This window comes from Rhododendron vialii, chromosome 8a, assembly GCF_030253575.1.
Source record: "Rhododendron vialii isolate Sample 1 chromosome 8a, ASM3025357v1".
Classification (NCBI taxonomy): domain Eukaryota; kingdom Viridiplantae; phylum Streptophyta; class Magnoliopsida; order Ericales; family Ericaceae; genus Rhododendron; species Rhododendron vialii.
Genome location: NC_080564.1, coordinates 22,415,073 through 22,422,775, shown reverse-complemented (window position 1 = coordinate 22,422,775; position 7,703 = coordinate 22,415,073). Strand labels below are relative to the sequence as shown.

Below are 7,703 nucleotides of genomic sequence, written 5' to 3'. Positions count from 1 at the left end.
CCGCCAGTCTTGGCTCTATCTTGACAAAATCTTCTACCGAAACGACACTGCCTTCTGCCAGAGCGAAGGATGGAGCGAACTCCTGAACAATCGGGCAGGCCGAACCCCCGGACTTTTGGAGCCCCTTTGAACCACTTGCAGCCGACAACTCGGTCCTGTCCTTCTCGCTCGGAAGTGGAGTTGGCGGCTTAGTTGGGTTTTCGTGGGTGATCTTTTGCTTCTTCCCAGCAGGCTCGGATTCCTCAGTCTTTTTTTGACGAACGGTAGCGCCGTCCCTAATGTTCACATGAACCACGTTCATCCTTTCCATCTCTTCGGTGAACTTAGGTACGAGGGTTTGAAGAGGGATATCTATACCTAGAAGCTTGGACTGCTGGCTCTCTTGGAACCAAAATTCAGTTGGCTTCCTGAATGTGGGAAACTTTACTCTTGACTCCTTCCCCTTCTTAGTGCCCAACGGTGTACTCTTCCCTACATGTTGATCACTGCCCTTCTTTTTGCCGACGGATTTCCTGCTCGGCTCCCCCTCCTTCTCCTTCCTCCTGAGTTTTCCCTTATATGAAGGAATGTATCCTAACAAGGTCAGCGTATCTCGACAAATTTGTGCCTTCAAAACATCCACGTGTTTCTTAACAGCCAGAGATTGCTGAGTCTTAGTAATGGAACGGTGATCTGCAAGTAAAGTCAACAATTAGAATTAAAACGAGGTCTGAGGAGGCAAAGTTGGCTTCGGCAATATCAGAGAAACTACCTCGGAAGTCTTTTATCATCAGCACAGAATACCTATGCACGGATTGATCACCGAATTCAAAGTTGCCACTCACTTCAACATAGAAATTAGCCCACTTATCAGTGTCGGGCAATCCATCTACCAATGGCTCTCTATCCCTACGCGTCGATAAATATCGATGCTCGGTTTGTCTGTGCCTAGACATAATATAGGTATGATAGAGGTCGGCGATCGTTAATTCTAGATTATAGAGCTCCTTCAGTTTGATTACATACATCACTATTCTATCACTATTAATAGTAAAATAGTGGGGAACAAGGCTGAACCGAGCCAAGAGTTCCCTCAAGAATGGGTGAAGTGGTAACCACAGTCCAGCTTCACATATAGCCATCAAAGGCACGGTGATATGCTCGGGATGGTGTTCTCTCTCATCCCTTATCTTGTTGCTTGCCACTTGGCTGATTACAACGTCGTCGGGGATGTTGTACTCTCAGCAAAAACTCTCATACTTGTTGGGATTCCCACTGAAGTAGTGGGCGTGAGGACAAACATGGTCTCTCTCATAAAGGTCAGCAACCTCCATGTTCTCGGATGAGGTTTTACTAGGCCTGGATCGAGAAGAGGTAGTGGCTTCGGCCTGCGAACGAAACCTGGATTCAGCTTCAGGCCCCAGCTCGAGTTCGGCGTTGGAATGAGTAAAGGGAGTGAAGGATATTTCAAACTTGGTGTTGAACTCGCTGTCGTACTCATGATCACGTTCGGCGTTAGAATCACTGGAGCTTGACATGTTCGAAGCAATTAAAGAGATCTGACGTCGGCTTCTATGCCTTTCCAAATCCTCTTGGATTATCAAGTCCCTAGAGTCGTCCCCTGAGCTTTCAGTGTCAGAAGAGATGACTATAATTGGGTGAGCCAGACCTATCAACAAAAGAAAATAATGAGAAACCTTATCGTCGGTGACGGACGAGGATCTCCCTACACTCCGCTACCTTACTGGCCCACCCTGTTTTCACTCTATGAAGACTCAAGCTCGAGAAAATCTGAGACTCAAGTCATGGGGCTCGGCCCTACTTAGCGTTGGCTTAACATAACCAACATCAAAGTCGGGGCTCGGAAGAACCAGCTGAGTACAAGGATGAACATCACTGTTCATCCCTATGAATGTACTGTTCACACAGAACAAAAAAAACCCCAAAAAAACCTAGAAAAGCAATGAAAAAGGGGACAAGAACTATAGAAATGAGGAGAAGGGTGGATATCGAACACATACCTAAAGTTTCAATGAAATCTGATGATGAAACCGCTGAGATCTCAGGTTGGAAGATGAACAAACGCAGGGGGAAGCTCTGGTTATGGAGTTCTAGAGAGAGAGAGAGTGGTTCTGTAAACCCTCTTTTTCATCCTTTATATAGGGGGAGGGAAAGAGTTCGAATTTCCCGCCCAATCATCACACCGCAGAACCAATGACCAATCGACGCTTGACATGTGGCAATAGCAGGACAGATCTGAAGAAATCCACGCGTGCCAGCCGTCCTCCTATCAGCAATACCCAACCATAGAGGGACATTTGACGCCCTTCCCTTGGTGCTTGCCAATGACGGTTGATTGAAAAATAATGGAGGTTCGGCCAAAATTCAACATCAATCCCAACCACACGTTCGGCGTCGGTAGAGATTGAGGGGCTATTGTAGTGGGCCAAACATGACTCTCCATATCTGTCCTGAATAATGAAGATTAAGTCCATCTTTGGCCGTGCTCGAACTAGAGCTTGGCTCTGGGCCGAAGCCCATCCGTCAAAACTATACTTACCCTAAGCTTGGCGATAGGGGTAGCTCGGGCTTGGCCACCTTCAGGGAGAAAGTCCCGTCGGTGAGCTCTCATCACAAGTCACTTAATGGGCTCAGCCGACCACAGTGATGCGTGCTTTTCCACGCGTAGAAACGGTTACGCCAAAGGATAATCACGAGCGCACATGGAATGTGCCAGCTCATACGAAAACGGTTACCAGATCTATCCAGTGATGTCGCGATAACGTCGCTTGGCTCGTGCAAGGCACATGTTCGTACTTGGAGATCAAGTCAAGGAGACTATATAAATACTGAAGGATGACAACCCTAAGAGGTACACGCCACAAAACACTAAAACTCTAATCTTCTACTTTACTCTCTGCACATTCTCATCCTCTTGCCGGAGGGTCTTGTCCGACCCCTGGTCAGGTATTAGTCATGCGTTCACTGTGCAGGATTAGAGCGAGAAGGTCAGGAGGTCAACGAACCAACGGAGGAGGAACTTGAATCAAGGATCACGGGCCACACAGACAGTAGCTATATCTCGAACCAGACATTCCACAGTGAGTAGGGAGCCTCTATGGTCACGCTTAAGGGGGTTGCCACGTTGGTCGTCCCCTCCCACTCTTTTTTGAAGTTCAAAAAAAAAAAAAAACTGTGGCACATACCAAACCCAACCCACATTCACCTTCCCCCGTTCAGTTATCTATTTGGTACTGGGTTACATCAACTACAGGCGTTGCTCATGGCCCAAATATTATTGAGCCCTAGCTTTTGCGGTTTCCTGCTTTTGGGTTTCAAATATCGGCCTTCTGGTTCACCTTTGGTTTCAAATATGGCCCCCCGGCCCAGTTTAAATAATACTTGGTGTTTTAGAAAAATTACATGCATGAGAATCAACTGGGGCTAGCTCGGTTGGTTAGGAATCTCGTAGTATCTCATTAGCAGGTCAATAGTTCGAATCTCTTCACTTGCGTGTAGGTGTTTTTCAGCTTAGAGGTGCTTTTTCTTTCTTTCTACCCACTATGAACTTATTTCTTATATTGGTTAAGTTATTAGGCTTGGTTGTCTCGTAAACACTCACAATTGATGTAATGTCTCATGTTTGTACTTCATATATGATATAAATGATCTCCTCTATTGATTGAAAAAGAAGAAGAAGAAGAAGAAAAGTACGTGACGAAATTGAGTTTGAGAACTTAGGTTGAGGTCATACAACTCGAAGTACCAGATTAGTTTGAGTTTGATTATTTGAGGGTAAAAAAAAGATTAGTTTGAATCTTTCATGAACAATTTTAGGGTAAAAATTAGAGGTGACAAATGGACGGGGTTGGACGGATTAAAACGGGTCACGTGTTGAATATGGGCGGGTCGAATACGGGTTGAATAGTAGGTGAGTTGAAACAGGCCGGGTAGAATATGGGTCAATGCAAACCAGACCCGTCCCATTTTTTTTTCCCTCGTCCTTTTTCGTCTCCCATTTCTTCCCCTAGTATGGGTTGAATATGAGTTCACTTTGTGGAGGCTTCAAAGAGCAATTCGGATAACAAATAGCAATGACATAAATCAGAACTTCAGTTGTATTTCCTGGGTCTCTCCACAACATGCAAAACAAATTACTATCAATTTCAGTGAAATATAGGAATGGGACTCGTTTTTTCATTTTCTCCCCTTTTTCGTTTTGTCCTAATGCAATTTTTTTTTCCGCATTGGTTAGTTTTGCGATAAATTTTTTACCTTTGTTGATTCGTAAATATTTTTTACTTTTATCCTAATATGTTTTTTTAATATCTAAGATTTTGGACTTTAGTTTATTTTCACAGTAATTTTTTGTGGATTTATTAGTTCGACTCGATGAGAGGAATTGAAAAAGTAAAAAATTATAGTCCAAACCCAATATTTGGGTGAAAGTAATATTTTTCTTATTGTTCTGATTCATCTCGATTAGACAAATCAATAATCCACAAAAGTTTGACGTAAAACTAACCAACACAAAAAAAAAAAATTGAATAAAAGTTGGTATATTTTCCATTTTGCCTCTAGATTCCATTTTGAAAAGTTAGTGAGTAAAAATGTAATGATGATGTCTCTATAGAGAGTAAGTAGGGAAAGTAGAGGTAAAAATGGACGTGAAAGGTGTAATGATGATATTTTCGTAATAAGTTGGAGTTAAGAAGCGAGATACTTAAAAGGGGATGGAGGGATTACAAAGATTGTGAGTAGTCCGCGGTCAAAGAGAGTAGAGCAGAGCGTCTGCATACACAAGTCATGACGAAAAACAGAGTGCCACATGATGTACTTTTCCATACTTGTCCATTAAACTACTCAGCCCCGTTCCAGAACACTTTGTTAAAAAATAAATACTTATTTTACATTTTCAAACTAAAAATAATGTAAATGAAAAATAATTTTTCAATTTTTTTTGCACAATATAAAAGATTTTAATAAAATCTATCAAACAAGATCCATATTAATAGGAAAACTATTTGCGTAAACACATAATTTTTAAGCTTAAAATTACATTCTTAAAAAAAAATACTTATTTCCCTTTAGGAAACGGGGCCTCAATCAATTGACCTTTATATCTATTCAATGGGGCCTCAATCAATTGACATTTATATTTATTCAATGTTAGTCAGGCTCAGAAGCTTGCTTGACTCATCTTCAACCAAACCAAGACACCATACATACCTCAATTCCTCAACTGTAGGAGTCTCTGTGTAGTAATTTCTATTCCTTTAGTTTTTAGACTAAAATCATGTCCACACCTGATCATGTTGGCAGCAGCAGCAGCGGTGCACACATCCTCGTCTTCCCTTACCCTGCGCCGGGGCATATCATCGCCCTCATTGACCTCACCCGCCTCTTACTCACCCACGGCCTAACTATCACCGTACTCATCACACCCAACCACCTCCCTCTCCTCCACCCACGCCTCCACCTCCATCCACCCCTTGGTTCTCTCCCCTCCCGAAACACCACCAAACACTAACACTTCTTCACTTCCTGGAATCGTTTCCCACGTTTGCCACTACGGCGCGCTCTACGCTCCTATCCTCCACTGGTTCAACTCCCACCCTTCTCCTCCTGTTGCCATCCTATCCGATTTCTTCCTCGGCTGGACCCACCACCTCGCCGCCAATCTCGGCCTCCCACATCTCATTTTTTGGCCCTCCGGGGCACTTTTCGCTCCCTTTCGAATCACATGTGGTGTGACCTACCCAAGGTTGGTGATTCGGCCAATCAGAATTCGACCTTTTCTTTTCCAGGAATCCCAAATTTCCCCACATTCCCTCGGTGGCAGTTATCCAATACCTTTCGAGATTTCAAGGAAGGGGACAAAGATTATGAGTTTTTCAGAGACGGCATGGTGGCCAACACCAAGAGTTGGGACTCATTTTCAACTCGTTCACCGAGTTAGAGCGAGTTTACATCGATCATTTGAAGCACGATTTGGGTCACAATCGAGTTTGGGCTGTTGGTCCATTGATGCCTCTGCTTGACGACATAACTGGACCCACCAATCGGGGTGGGTCCAGTTCGGCGCCAACTGACAAGTTGATGGCGTGGCTTGACTCGAAGCCAGGTGACTCGGTGGTTTATATTTGTTTCGGTAGCTGAGTTGTTCTGACGAGTAAGCAAGTGGAGGTTTTAGTGGCTGCGATCGAGTGTAGCGAGGTGCATTTTATTTGGTGCGTGAAAAAGTCTGGTAGAGGAGACGCGGAGGGTGATTCTGGTTTCATTCCAAATGGGTTTGAGGATCGTGTGGGAGAAAGGGGTTTTGTAATAAGGGGATGGGCCCCACAAGTGACGATATTGCAGCACTAAGCTGTGGGTGCGTTTGTGACTCACTGCAGGTGGAACTCGGTGCTCGAAGGACTCACCGCGGGCGTGTTGATGCTGACGTGGCCAAGGGGTGCGACCAGTTCACCAATGCTAAGTTGCTGGTGGACGAACTTGGAGTGGGGTTTCCAGTCTGTGAAGGAGGAGAGCAAAACATTTCGAATTTGGACGAGTTGACAGGGTTGCTAGCCGAGTCAGTTGGTGGGAATCAGGCAAAGAGAGAAGGGGTTGTGCGGCTACATGAGGAGGCTTGGAATGCTATTAATGGAGAAAGCTCAGCTAGAGATTTGGACGAGTTAGTCAAAGAACTCAACTTGCTCAGAGCATCCACATTTGACTCTCGACGATTTTGTGTTTATGTGACAAAAAAATTGCGTGCTAGAGAGTTGTTAGGTAGAGTAGAAAGAAGTGGTACATCTGAGATTTTTAGGGTTCTTTAGTATTAGTTGAGGAGAATCATGACTTTCACACTCACCAAATTGTTAACCGCAATCCCTTTGAGTCAAGACTGACTAGCTAGAGACTATGGGCGAACCAATGCTCGAGGAAGTATGCCTCGCGTTCCATCACTATCCCTCTTCACCCTTCCAATAAAAATGCTTTGGTTTACACCAATTCAGAAGTTGTGGATCCCGTTGTGTTTGGCTCTGAAATGGCTCAGGGACTGAGCGGGCGTGCCAAGACTTGTCGCGTCTAACGTAAGGGCTGAGCGTCCCTTTTTGACTTCGAATCTGTAAGAGCGATCGTGCTGCAAACCTAAAGGCTGGATTACAGTGTTGGTTCGTGGTTTTGCCTCTACGAGCGAGAACTTAATAATTTCCTAACCGTGTAGAAAAAGAAGTAACAACGTAGAATAACTTTATTATGTCGTAATAATAAAGTTTGGGGTACAAGAGAGATGAAATAACTTTATTATGTCATAATAATAAAGTTTGGGGTACAAGAGAGATAGAAACCCGAATCACTTAAATAAGTAATTGAGTGAATGTGAGAGAAGTGAGATAATTGCGTCATTGGGAAGACTTTGGTTTTAAGCATTGAGCTTGATTGGTGTGTGAACCATTTTATCTTCTTGAGTTCTTCTATTTATAGGCCAAGTGATCCCATGGTTTTGCATGCAAATGATTTTCCAGCCTTCACCATATGGCGCCATGTGTCCCATGATTCCTCCATCATGCATGAGTGAGTAGTTATCAGAAGTTGAGAAAGGCTAGTGGGCCTCTCCTATATTTTCTCTTCGAGATCATGGGCAGTTAATGGGATAATGGGTTTCCTCCATTTCCTATTCTCGTGGGAGCTAATAGGTAATGGGCCATTTGACTAGGTCAAATGGCCATGTGGCA

At 44.0% G+C, this 7,703-nt stretch overlaps 1 pseudogene; it reads left to right on the top strand.

Moving 5' to 3' along the window:
- The first annotated feature begins 2,835 nt into the window (after nucleotides 1-2,835).
- Nucleotides 2,836-6,800, top strand: LOC131298650 (flavonol 3-O-glucosyltransferase UGT89B1-like; annotated as a pseudogene).
- Nucleotides 6,801-7,703: the final 903 nt, after the last annotated feature.